The sequence below is a fragment of the Anas platyrhynchos genome, chromosome 25 (assembly GCF_047663525.1).
Source record: "Anas platyrhynchos isolate ZD024472 breed Pekin duck chromosome 25, IASCAAS_PekinDuck_T2T, whole genome shotgun sequence".
Classification (NCBI taxonomy): domain Eukaryota; kingdom Metazoa; phylum Chordata; class Aves; order Anseriformes; family Anatidae; genus Anas; species Anas platyrhynchos.
The window spans coordinates 9,844,299-9,858,331 of NC_092611.1; the positions used below are offsets into that span (position 1 = coordinate 9,844,299).

Consider the following 14,033-nt stretch of genomic DNA (forward strand, 5'->3'; position numbering starts at 1 on the left):
AGCACTGCCTGCAGAGTACAGGATCAAGCACACTGTATTTGTATTAATTAAACCAATGAGCAATGGGAGACTCCTGGGTGTCTGGGTGTGTTGCAGAAGCCAGTGCAGCTGCTGCAGGCACCTGGGCTGGGACTGGAAGTGGGAGCAGCCAGCTGGGGCTCAGCGGGGATTTACAGCACTCTGCCCCATTACAAAGACCCTGCTTGGCTGCAGCTTGATGACAGAACCCATTATCCACCAGTGATGTGGAAAAGCTCAGGATATTAGTGAGCCTCGGGGTCCTTCTGTGGGTTTGGTTGAAAAAGGATCTGGAAAATGACGCTGTCAAATAAAATATGGGAGGCAGGGACCTGTCCCTGATCTCCCACTCTTCTGTTCAGGTCTTCAGTGGTCACCCAACAGGAAACCACCAAAACATGTGGCTATGAACAGGCTGTGGCTTGTGCAGCTCTGCTGCTGAGGGCTCTTATTGTACTATTAGAAATACCTCTTGCTACAGCCACGAGGGTGACATATAGCCAAAACCAGAGCTAGAGCAATGAGAGAGAAAGAAATTGGAGCAGGTGGCTTGTGGTTGTTTATTTATTTATTTTCCTCTTTAATAACATTCTCATGCCCTAGTTTTCTCCTGGAATTCTGATGAAAAAAGAAAATAAAAAATAAAGATACCATTATTTGCTCTGAGCTTTCGTAGGAAAGCAAAATGCATTTCTCAGTCAGGTTATCCATCTCCCCCTGGAGCTGCCTGCCCATCTCAGAGCACGGGAAGAAATGAGCTTTCACTGCAGCAGCCCAGAATTAATGCACAGGGTCACCCAGCCACCTCCACTGTAACACAGCCACGGCCGAAACAGATGTGTCGAGGCACACGTCAGGATGGTTCCCTGCAGCATCACCCCCATCCCACCTGCCCTGGCCTGCAGAGGGGAGCAGTTACTGCTGTGGTTTCCAGCACCAAAGGTCGGCGCTGCTCCTGTCCCATGCCCACTCCCCTCGGAGCTGCAGCACAGAGCAGCTCAGGCACCAGCCGGGCCAGCAACTTCCAGCAGGATTTTAAGAAAGTGGCAGTTTCTTAAGAAATCTGTTCTCTGAGCTTGGTTTGAACTGGGAAGACAAGCTAGCAGGTGCTGTCCTTGGCAGAAGCATGCAGAACCACAAGAATTAACCCTCCAAGATGTCTCTTTTCTCAAAGGCGACAGCACCGCTCACTCACTTGTGTTAGGACACCCTTATTTTGGGAGTGCTTGCATCCACATGGTCCCACAGGCAAGCATGTGAGCACTCTCATTTTTGGCCATTCCCCTTCATGCAGGCACATGCACCCTCACTGTCAGCCCAACACAATTCTGTCACAAATTTTTTCTCTCTGCAACCAGGGCTACCCCTGCCTGCTCTCCCTGGGCAGAGCTGCGTTTCCAGCACAGGGAACCGCTGGTGATGAATATTAATTGCTTTAACATCTTGTTGTGATAGGGCCAAGCCCATTTTGCTGCTTTGGCTCGTTGCTAGGGAACTGAGAAAGGCAAGTCATGGGTTTTGGTGCTCCGGGCCACCAGGGCTGCAGAGCAGCGGCAAGCTGCAGAGCAGGATTCGCCTGATAATTATTTAGAATCTAATAAAAGAAAGGGCGAGAAAACAATGGTTTTTCTCTCTTCTCCCGGATCGGCTTTCAGACTACATGGGGTCATTAATCCCCAGAGCCAGGCAGTTTCTCGGTTGCACGATGCCTGCCTCACCCCGCCACAGGACGAGGACGCCCCTGCTTGCTCAGCAGCGTGGTGCTGAGCTGCACCTCGCACAACACCGTGGCGAGTGGCTATATTTAAATTTAATCATCCGGAAATTGCAAGCATAATGCTCTCTCATTTCGCTTCTAATTTTAGATGTAAACACAGCAGAGAGTTGATCTCATCCCAGCACCTCCACCAGCCAGCATTGCTGCCGGGGGAGCTGCTGCCCTGAGCAGGGGCCATGCTGGATGCTCTGAGCCCTCCGTGCAGCACAACCAGGCTGGATCCTGCTGGAGATCTCCAAAGGAAAGCTGCTGGGCCTGGCTCGCTGCTTTTTCTCCACCACTGAAGATGCCACTTGGGCTACCCTGGCCCTACAGCATTAAGATTATTGTCCAAGCAGCAGGGATGACCTGCACAGGTTTCTGAGCAAAGGTGCTTACATAAAGCCAAGGATGCTAAAGGATAAACTGTCTGCATCCCCACCTGTGAGTGCGCCATAAATACCAGCCAGACGGAGCAGAGAGATGCAGGGTGACTGCAAATATCCTCTGTGGACTCACCAGCTGGAGAGCTTCCTCTGCTGCCCTTCCCTTGGAGGTTAGCCATTGATCCCTGCCTTGGCTAGAGGGCACTTGCCTTCTGGACACCTGCTGCCACTGGCTGTGCAAGGGAGCAGGAAAGGGGCTGCCCTTGGGGACAGATTGCCACAGGGAGTGACAAGCACTTACATACTCTGTCTCCTGTCCCTGGAGACTCAAAGCAGAAGATGCATCCCCATGCTGATGAAGCTGGGGGTGGATATTGTATCACTGCACTCTGCATCCAGGGGCTCCTAGCCACCAGAGGCACAGGGAGGTTGAGCCCCAGGAGAGCTTGCAGCAGTTCTCAGACCTAGAAAACCCAGGGTACATCTGGGTCCTACTCTAGGCTACCACATCAAATCCACCTCCAGGCTTCAGCAGCACCCCAGCACCATCTGCTGAGGCCATGGTCCACACCACAGACTTTAAAGGAGGACAAATGGGCAAGGACAGGGTTCTCTCATCCCTCCCTCCTCATGGTAGAGGGCATAGGAATGAGAGTATGAATTCTTGCTAACAGCTGGTTTAATGTTGTGTAAACAGGTGCATCTGGTTGAGCATCACTTCCCTGGATCCCCCACACGGCCAGCACCACAAATAACAGTGTTTTGTCAGCGAGACGGCTGGCTGCTGCCAGCAGGAGACTCAGAAATGCCAATTGTAATTACTGCATTTATTCTGAAATACAGTCCAGACCTCATTCCCAATAAGATGCATCGTGCCACTAAGCATGTGAGCCTCGCCTGAGCCAAGTGCAAATGTGCTTGGCTTTGAGAAACACACAGTAACCTATACCTTCATCTGCCATCCACATGCAGAGCGTGCGCGTGCTGCAGATGCTGAATCAAGACTGGGAGGGGGGCAGAAGTCTCACTGCTGCTCAAACAGCACATGAAGAAATAGGCTATTTCCAAAGTATTGATTGTCTCTCTCCTGCTTCTATTAGTTCAGACACGGAAAGGGCCTCTGCAGAAAATCACAGCCCTAGCAGGAGTTCCAGCTGGCTGAAGAAAATGAAGTGCCGGCTCACTCCCAGGAATAAGTAAACTTGGAGTTTGTCAGGACTGGGTAGATGCATCTGTTCACCTATGGCTTGTGGTTTTCACCTCCGCGGGCACAAGCAGGCCTGACATGAATGTCACGTCCATCAGTAAATGTCACCCAGCCAGACGAGCCCAGAAATCAAAACAAAGTTGGCACAAGCTGCGCCAAAGAGAGATCATTTCGGAGTCACTTGCTCCTTGTTCTGAGGCTCAGAATGGAGTCACAGGGCACAGAGCCTCAGCTCACATCACCTGGCGTCAGGGCAGCTGCTGTGCTGCTGCAAGGCAGTGTCCTGGGGGGCTGCAGTGCGGGTGGGCTGCCCCCGCTCCTGATGGCTTTGATGATGGCCATCGTGGGAGCATTGCTGTGCCTGCTCAGAGTGGACCCATTCATCTGGGACCTGCTTGAGTTGGTGTGTCCAGGCCTAGGGAAGCCAGCAGACATAATAAGACACACATCTTATGAAAGCAGTAGTGACAGAACAGCCCTCGGTGTTCTTTGCCTCAGTCCCATCACATGCTGGCGCTGAACACTGCCTGCAGACAGGGTTTGGTGCCAGTTCAATGCGTTGCAAGAGACTAGTGGCGAGGCATGCCAAGGAGCTGCTGCCACCAGCACCAACTGGAGGATTTGCACACAACAGTCTGGAGAGGAAAGGTTGAACTTCTGTAGATTTGCCTTTTTCTTCCCATCAGAAAAAAAAAAAAAAAAAAAAAAAAAAAAGAGAGAGAGAGAGAAAGTACCCTTTTTTCTTTAGTGAGAAGGGAGAAAGGGAGAAAGGAAATGGTAGAAGGAGAATAAACTAAGTAAAATTTCCCAAGTCAGGACTGTTTTGGCCACAACAAACAGCTCCCAGACTCTCTCCCACTTTCTCCCTAACCCCTTTCTGGAAGGTAACTAAACTCTAATGGGATCAACAGAGAACCCATCAGAACAATCAAACCTTTTGCAGAGTGGACACAGGAAATTAATTAAGGGAAAGCTCATGGGCTACTGTAGGTGTAAGATCGTGGATCAGTAAAATGCAAAAATTCATTCAGGGAAGGTGACGTTAACCATGCATGAACTAATTATGTTGGTGAAAGCCGATGTGATAAACTAGTGCAAGAGGAGTTAGAATTTATTTGTCTGCTGCATTTAGCAAACATTAGCTAATGAATTATTTAGGAGGCAGAGAGATCGCTTCTGATTTGGCAATTGAATTGCACTGGCAGCATTCAGGAGGTGGGAAAGAGAGGTCAAACGGCTTGCCCAATTCCACAAAATAAAGCAGCAGTAAGACATAGGGCTAGAGTCGATATTTGTGCTAAAGAAGACGCACTGTGGTGAGATGGGATGGCTGAGTGATGAGCATGTGAGTCTAACAAGCCCTTACCGCTTAGGGGGTTAGCAGATACTAGAGGTACAAGGCTGGAGATGGAGAGCAGCAGCTGATGCATCTCCTGCAGGCTGCCAGCAGCAACACAGCAGGAAATTCTTCCCCGAAGAGGCTGTAACTTAAATAGTGTTTTAAGCATCCACATTTGGCATTGCTATAACGTGGTCAATACTGAACTGGTTTTATAAGTTTCCTATTTCTCACAGAAAGTTTAAATGCATAGAAAGGGGGATGAGTCATTCTTATCAATAAATAATGTCTTTGACAAGGGGATTCAGATCAAAGACAGCTAGAGATGGCAACAACACCAAGCAATTAAAACACACACGAGATTGCGAGCATTGTGCTCACAACTACAAAGCAGTGGAGAGAATCAGGCGAACTATAATCGGTAAATACTTGTTGCAGAGTCCAATTAGCATCTTAGTGTCCAATTACATGCTCATTGAAGATAACATGGGTGACAGCAACAGAATTATTATTTTTTTTTTTTTTTGGCCTTGTAACAGCCATCTGTTTGGAAAAAGGATGCAAACTTCCCCAAAAAACGAATCAGTTCTGACATCAACAGGATCCCGGGCTCCAGTGAGGAAGCAAAGCCCCTGGAGAGCATCAGGACCACAGCACCAGCAGCAGGAACGTGGGCCTGAGAGAGGGAACCCAGCCTGTGCATCCCTGTCTCCTCAACATGATAACCTGCAAAATATTAGCAGGTGGTCTGCATATTGGGCCCGGTAGATAAATCTGCTCTCTTGGTCCTGCACCCCAGTGCCCTGAGCTGGGGGCAGCTAGACAGAAATGCAATTTTAATGCATATATTAACTTCTAGGCACTGCCCAAGGAGTTCACTTTGAAAATGTCTCTAAGGACACAAAGGAGATAAAAACGGGTTTTCTCCTGATAGCTGCTCAGCTAAAACTAGCAACCTGCCGTGTTGCAGGAGCCAGCTCCATCATCTTTGTGCCTGCATGATGACCAAGCTGCCCACAAGCACCTCACCGCAGCCCCCACACAGCACTTGCAGCACTGCCTGCAGCTCCTTCCTCTGCCTGGGGAAGGGTCAGAGGCATGCACACTTCACTCCTATGAGAGCTGTAAATACAAACACTCTCCTAATATGTGCATACCCTGTCATTAGTCATTATCATTATGAGCAATTTAAAGCAATATTTACCCTATTGACAAAAGTTATTTTGCACCTACTTGCTGAGAATTGGTTTTATGGGGATCCTTGTTCTTTGGCAATGAGTAGATTGATTATAGTTATTACTTTAATAGTTATAAAAAAGAATTTTATAACAAACAGCATGTCTGAGACCCATGCTGGCTTGCCTTGTGCTTTCACACACAGTCATTAGAACCATTTAGCCCCCAGAGCTGTGTTACAGAAAGCACTGTGTTCTCTAAATTGCTGGAGTCTACCTGTGGTCTCCATCCACCACACACTGCCATTTACCCTGCAGCAGGGAAGAGAACAGGGCAGGAAAGAGATGCCAGTCCATTTGCTTAGGTAATAGCAGAAGATGGCTAGAGGATCTCTTGTGCTCAGCATCATGAAAGTGAAGCCGCTTACACACCAGGCAGCTTTCATTTATTGCCTTGAAACAGCTTGTTTAACAAGAGCACTGCACACGGTATTTCCAGAATCCCAGGTCTCAGCCATCCTTATGCTCTTGGTGTGGCTGCAACTTTTCAATTAACTTCTGCATCCTGGTGGACTTCATCCTATGCCCATGGAGTGACAAGAGATGCTGCCCATGTATGCTGAAGGGCACCAAAGCCTGATTCCCTGCTTCGCCACAGCCTCCCTATCAGTAAATGCAAATCTTTTAGATTCCTCTGTTCATCAGCAGCAAAGTCAGAAAACTAACTCAAAATGTGTTCAATCTGGAAATAAAAGTTTCATTTTTCAGAGCTTGTTTTTTTTAATACAACTAAAATTAACTTTGAAATGAAACACCATCTCAAAATTTAAAAAGTAGTGATTCATTTTGTAATTGATGAAATAAAGTGCTTTTATTTTATGCTGCATTATGAACAAAAATAGATGAAATTCACATACATTTTCAAAACGTTTCAATAAATTCAAACACCAGTCTTCAGTCAAGGAGAGATTTCACTACAATTTTCCAGCAGTTCACGTCTTTGTCTCTTTGTGCCTCAATTCTGCATTGATAAAACATGGATAGTTCTCCTGTCTCTATCTCATCTACATGGGTTATAGGTTTCAGAGCTGGGACTGTCTCTGCTTTTTGCCCCGAAAGGATTGGGATGTCTCTCTCTGAGCTCAAGACTGCTAAGCATAATTGTAATATGTCAATAAAACAACAAATAACATGCAATTGGTGTTGATTTCAAGGGCACCTGGCTTATAATATAAGTGTGTAGGTGGGTAAGCTGTATTCCTTTTTTTTTTTTCTGATTTAGTAGGGAATTCTCTGAAATTCTATCATTGCAACCCATGTGCGAACTCCTGCCCACTTGTCTGCAGCAGGGTTTCAGTCTTGGCATGCTATTAATAAAAATGGCCTTCCAGGCTTTTTAATTGACTCTTGGTACTCCTTCCCTGCAGTCATTGTTCTCCAGACCTGCCTGCAATTTTGGTCTGAAAAATAAAGGAATTGCATGTAGCTGAAATCAGGAAAGAAGATACCTAACCATCTGGGGCTCCATGTATTTTTCACACCTGAAATACTTGGTAAATGGCAGTAAGCAAATGAAAAGGACACAGAAGCTAAGAGGGAGCCTATGTAATTGAGGAGCAGTATAATGGGAAGAGGCTGAATAATAACATCCATTAATAACAAGACTTATAATTAGAGGTCACTCGGAGAAAGGCTCGCTGTGCTCTGCCAACCGCCTTCCAGGCATGCGGAAAAACAGCCCTAGAGGTTTACCACAGAGTAATGTGAGCCATGAACACCTTGTTTACCTAAAACACCGTGGCCAAGTTCACAGTACCTGCTGCCACGCCGTTCATTACAGGAGGTTTCAGCAGCGGCATGGAGGGGATACAGGGTCTCTGCAGCACTGCCGATTTGCCTACGGGGATGAGAAGAGACCTGCTGAGCTCCTGTGGAGCAGGACCAGGCTGTTCTCTGTCTGTGGCTGGAGCACTGAAGCTGTGTCCCCATGTGCTCAGTGATGCCGAGCTCCTGGTGCAGCACTCAAGGGCTCAGCAGGGAGCCCCAGTGCTCCTCCTCACCCCGTCTGCTGCGACGCTCTAGGAGCTGCTCCTCCCCGGGCAGCTGTGCCCAGCTGCTGAAGGGGAAGGAGAGGGCTTTGGCAGCTCTGTGACACTACTGGAAAGGAGAAGTCTTTCATCCTAAATAATCATCCCTTGCCTTTTTGGCTAGAGAGAACAGAATGGCAGATCACAAAATGGTTGAGGCTGGAAGAGTGCTATTCATGTGCAGATGCGGAGGTCACTCGTATCCCGAATGAGACATTAAAGCTTTCTGAACAGCAACCCCATGCACAGCTAAACCTCTTAAGAGGAGCTAGCTGACACAATCCATCCTCTTCCAGAGGCCCGAGAAGAATACACGCTAGAATTCTTTTCTGCAAATCAATAACACTTCAATAAAGGGATTATCAGAAAAACAATATCATATTTTCTAGAAAGCTCATTATAAAGCACAAACAGCTCGGTAATGTATTTAAATTGTTCATTTCTGAGCATTGCCTTGGGATCGTAATAGATTTTTTTTTTTTCCCCAGAACAGAATCAGATTAGGATGATTAGTTGTTTTTCCCACAATAGCCAAGCAGCAGGGCAAGAGAATCACTGCAGCTTTGCCAGTGCCTGAGGTTAGACCGGGACTTGGGGAAAGAAATCCTTTCTCTCCTTTCTATCATATCTTACTGGTGAACTGGTTGGAAATAGAGGTCATCAGCAGGTTCTCCTCCTTAGCTGCCTATCAGGCAAAGGGACTGCTCTACCCAAGGCAGTGTACCCCGAGGTTCCCTGCAGAGAATAGCGGGGAGTAGGGGATGAGGTGAGCCAGAGAATTCAGCACCGTCTCCTCCAGCAGTACAAGAGAAGGCAAGCAGGTGGGATAAATTCCCAATGAGCCATCTCCTTCCTGGATTGTCACTGCTCCCTAGGAAATCACTTGGGTTATGTCTATTTAGAGAGATAGGTACATGTAATGCTAAAGTCTTCAGCCAGGTATTCAACAGAGAAGCATAGCTATTAAGCTTAAGGCCATGGTTCATAATTAAAATGCTCCTGTTTCTGCCTATTTTGGATGACCAGGAGGTTGGTTTTAGTGTCACAAGGAACAAGGCAGAGCAGAGGTGGAAATTCACCCAGCATGGGGCAAGGACAAGGGTATTGGGCATACTGGGAGTCCTTATTTCTGCCTATGAAGGGGATTTTCAGATCAGTACACTGAAAATGAGCCAAATAAATACATATGTGCTGCAGTCAGAGCAGGTCCACGTGTGTCTGCAAAAATTAAGCCCTTCACACCCTTCCTGAGGGCTTTTCTGCATGGCTCCCCTTCTCATCACTAACAAAAGAGCCAGTCAGCCTCTCCCGCTGAGCTCAGAACGGGAAGCTGATATTTTAGTGATTGCTTTTTCACTTTTTTTTTTTTTTTTTTTTTTCCAGAGCCATTACAAAACATACAACCAGCACAGCCAAATCTCATTGTAGGGTGAACTCACCACCCTGAAATCAAATTCTCATGGAAATGAAATGGCTGACCCAAAATCTCCTGAGCACTGGATGAGCTTGCATGATAAACAACTTGTAATGGCTCTGCTGGCACCACTGCCTCTGTTAAATGTCACTGCTTCTCTAAATACCTTCTGGGAGATGTCTGCTTTATCTGTATGCTGTATTTTCCCCTTTTCATTATCAGCGTCTGCAAAGTTGCCATCCTGGAAGCCGTTGTCCAGGGACTGCAGAGAGCTCCAGATTCATTTCCCTCACTGTTCACATCAGCTATTCCTCAATATACACGTGGAATTTTAGCTCGGGACAGTTTTAAAGCAAGCTGCCTGTCATGATGGAGGCTGGACACATCCTCGTGGTGATGCATCTGCTGGTCCCTGCTGCCCAGCCACCTGCCAGCCCTTGTGGGGCAACACAAGTCACCAGCACCAGCACCCTCACCCTGCTTCCCTTTGGGGACCACTTTTTGCCTTCTTTGAGTCAATGGGATGTTTGCACTACCCTCAGGCTTTTATTACACAAGTCTGTATTGGGGCTACTAAAAATAATTTGCATCAGGTTAGAAAAAAGTAATGCCAGAATGGCGTTAACCCCACGAGCAGCACCAAGCAGATAACCCAGCCCAGCAGTCGATTCCCCATCATACAGCAAACCCTGCTTTGTTCTCTCTGAATGTCACTGAAGTCTGTAAAATAGGTCTAAATACAATTAGGAAGCACTGAAAGTGAAATGATTGGGGCATTTGCATCCAGCTGTTAGCCTGAAGCATGGACTGCTGTGTGCAGAGCTCAAGGGTTCAAGTGTTGGCCAAAATAGCAGTAACACAGATCTTCACTGGGTTTTGCTTTGTTTTCAATGGCTTTCCACGGCTTGAAACTGTAGCTCATTACATTAATTGTGCTTTCCTGGATTCTTTGATGGGGTGCATGGGTGGCAGGAAACAACTTAAAGAATAAAAAGCGGCATTGGAGCACATCATATTTCAGCTTCTACTCCCCATGGAAAAATGCATGCATTTCCTGAGAGTTTCTGTTGTTTAATTATGCTGGGATCCATCTCCAGGATATAGAAGAAAACGGGCTGCCTGGAGGGGGGAAATAGTGAGAAGTTAGAAATTCCTGCACACTTGAAAAGGCAGAATCCTGAGGGGATTTGGGGATGCTCAGGAACCTGCTACTGCTGTGGTCCAGGGGTTTCCCATGGCACCCTCCCTGCAGCAGCCCCCCAGCCCTGCCCAGCACCATCACAGATGCCCTTTAACAGCCCTCAGACCCCACACCAGCACCAAATCCAGCTCGCTCTGCCCCCATGCAGGGCAGGCTGCTGGCAGCCCCCAGCCCACCCCACGCCTTCCCTCAGCACCAGGTACTGCAGCTGAAATTCCCTCGCCACGATGCCTCTGTTGTCACTTTGATGTCGCACGTTTACATCGTGTCCTTGTCACAGATAATAGTTTATTCTGTTGCTTTCTCTGTCACCGTCTCCCTCTCTCTCTTTTTTTCCCTCTCCTGCAGTTTTCTCTCTGCTCTCCATTGTGTGCATACAATAGCCCCTCTCTGTTCTCCACAGACTGCATTGTGCTGTAATTGCTCTCCTATCTCTAAGGAAGGGAAAATTCGCTCTGATTTGATCACCTTATTTTTCTCCGTATAAATGATAAATTCCTCCATTAATCCATCTGTTTTCAGTGGCGTATCTGGGTACAGCATGCATAAAACTCCTTACATAACAGCATGTCAAATTACAAATTTCCCTGTAACACATTCTCTTCAATACTTTTGCTGTTAACACAGCGACTTCCCTTATCTCCTTAAACTCATTCTGGTGCTGAGCCTTCGAGACTTCTTCCAGAGCAGCTTCCCCAGCTGGAAACAAGAGCAGAAGATGCAGTGGGTGAGCAGGACATCCCTTCCTAGGCTCCTTGGGGAAAACCTGACCTGAATTCAGGTCAGGGCGGAGGGGGAATTTTCCAAAATGTTTTCTAGGAAAGTGAATTCTCAGCAGAGGAGAAGGGGAAGACCCTGCCCCGAGTGTCTGCAGCATCTACCAGGTGTGGGGCTGTACTCCCTGCAGCAGGGTGGGCACATGCCAAGGAGCAGCTCCCAGCATCTCGTCCCACTCCCTTGCTTTGTGGAGGATTATTCAACGTTTCCCCAGCTACAACCAGTCACAGCAATTTCCGTAATAACAATATTTTTGCAGCAGAAATTGTATTACAATGGAATCGCTGTTGTTAGAGCTGTTATTATCCCACGATCACTGCCATGATAAAGCTGCGCTCATTACACCCGCAGTAAACTCAGGCTGGGGAGAGTTTAGCATAAGAAGTTGAGACTGAATCTGCCCTTTGGGGACTAGAAATCCAGGTTCTTTTGTACCACTTCTTCTTTCTGTTAGCAAGTGGAAAGGAACCACCCTTGAAGATTGTTACCTCTTAGCTGGTACCAAAACCTCACAGAGCTTCATGCAGCCAAGTGGAAGAGATGTGATGATATCATGTAGCTGAGCATCCTGCCTCTGTAGGACAGGTCTCAGGAAAGGGCAAAGACAGGATAAGACAGCGCAGAATCTCACCTCCTTTATTGTCTGCCTCCCAGGTGATACCTTTGTCTTGGCCAGCTGAAGGGATACTTGATCAGTCAGAAGATGATTACACCTTAATCACTTCTCCTTCCATTAACTGGCTCAGCTGCATTTTGTCCCCAAAGAAGCAGCCCTTGTAGAGGACAAGGATGGTTCAGACACCAGAAAAGCCCTCTCCAAGGAACATTTTGGGAGCCTTAACATTCACAGGCATCGCATCCCCCTCTGCTCCAGCACCCACTGCCACCCCCTGCCCACAAGCAACTACCAGGGCAACGCAATTTCAGCATCGGAGATAAAACACTCTCCAATTTTACAAGCAGAGAAAGTATTTTATCAGCACAGACTCTTTTTTACTAGCCCAGCATAAAAACTATCAAACTGTATAAATAAACCTGGGGAATTATCTCCTCCCTCAGCCAGGACCCTCGCTGGGCCCTGAATGGATTCATTTAAAATGGGTTATAAATTTCTGATAAAGGATATTTCAGCTCCAAATTGAGTATTTAATGGTGCTTTCGCTCCATGTCTGCAGGGCAAGGCGCAGTTCTCAGTGGGCTGATTCCACCCGAGTGGCCTGGGAGTTGCCCTGCATCCCACCCCACATCACAGTGAGGTGCTGGGCAGCCTCTCCTGCTCCTCACCTGCATGCTGCTGGGGCTGCCTGGCTGATTGAAGTGTGAACTGGACTAAAATCATGTTTGCAAACTGCTGGGGAAGGCTGTGAGATGCTGCTGAACCGTGCTGCCCTGGGGAGCACAGCACTGACAGCAGCATGGTGCTGGAGCAGCGTCCAGGCTGCCTCTGGCCTGGGACCTCCGCAAGCATATTGCACATCTCCATGTTCCACTCCTGTGCTGGGCATAAATTCAGCTCCCAGCTTCCCTTTCCCACTTCATTTAAATGCCAGCACAGAACTGGAACACCAGGAGGAGAGGGCAAAGAGAGGGAGACAGAGCGAAAGCAAGCTTTTGCCTAACAAACGAGAGCACAAGCGGGCCAAATAAATAGCAGCACACTTTGGCAAGAAGAGCGCCAGGGAAGCTTTCAAAGCAAGACCAGCATCCAGCGATGCAGGCAGCACAGCTGATTGATGGGATCCTGCCTCTCCAGCTCCCAATCTATGCACTTGTTTCTTTTATGCAAGAGCTCTATTAAATGCTACAGAAAAGTAATATTGGAACATGGTCCGAGGCAACACACGGGGAATTAGCAGCCTGCACCTGAATTTCCAATTCATTTAACAGGAAGATGGTGGGAGAGGGAGAAACAACAAACCCTGGGCTGCTTGGAAGGATGGAGCCCTGAGCGGTGGGCCACAGTTTCAACCTCCTGCTCTCTGCTGCAGCCCTGACCATGGGGATGCAAAAGACCTCTAAGTCCTTTGCTTCACTCCCTGCCACTGCTCAGCAGGATGCAAACAACCACCAAGCCCTTCCTTTCCTGGGGGAAAGGAAGATTGTTCTGCCAATGTTGCAGTAGTATGGGTTCAGAGTGGCTGGTGCACATACAGAAGCTTCTGCCCTTTGCTTCCCAATGTTTCTCTGACCGATGCAAAGCAGCTGTTCTGCTGTTCAGCATCTTTCGGATGAAAAACTCTGGCAGTGCTCACACGTTTATGGGAAACCTGAGAAAAACTTCTACATTTCCTGCTGGACACAGTTTTAGTCCAGGGGGAATGTTTATGGCCAAGTTATTCCAGCTGGAACTAAAGATAACAAGAGAAAACCTGACAGCCCATTAAATCCAGAAGTAGTGCTGGGTGGGACTGAAACTCTGAAGTGCCTGCAGCAGTAAAAGTAGGAGGTAATCTCCAACCAGGGCCAAAACAGCAGTTTTTGCTATTTATTAAACAAACAAAAAAAAAAATACTCGGGGAAAAAGGCTGGATTTCCCTCCAGTTGGCTGTTTGTTATTGTATGTGGCACTGTGGGCAGAGGTAACAGCTCATGGGCACGTGAAATGACAGTCCCCACAATTAGTAAATAAAGAACAGTGATAAGCTTTGGCAGATATCAGGGTAGCAAAGTTTT

The 14,033-nt window shown here is 47.6% G+C and overlaps 1 long non-coding RNA gene across 1 annotated transcript; it reads right to left on the minus strand.

Moving 5' to 3' along the window:
• Positions 1–8,630: 8,630 nt before the first annotated feature.
• On the minus strand, positions 8,631–11,993 carry LOC106020462 (uncharacterized). The gene is made up of 3 exons (XR_001195972.4): positions 11,849–11,993; positions 11,052–11,282; positions 8,631–10,501 (listed from the first exon to the last, which is right to left on the minus strand). It is a non-coding gene; the product is annotated as an uncharacterized lncRNA (long non-coding RNA).
• Between the last annotated feature and the right edge of the window lie 2,040 nt (positions 11,994–14,033).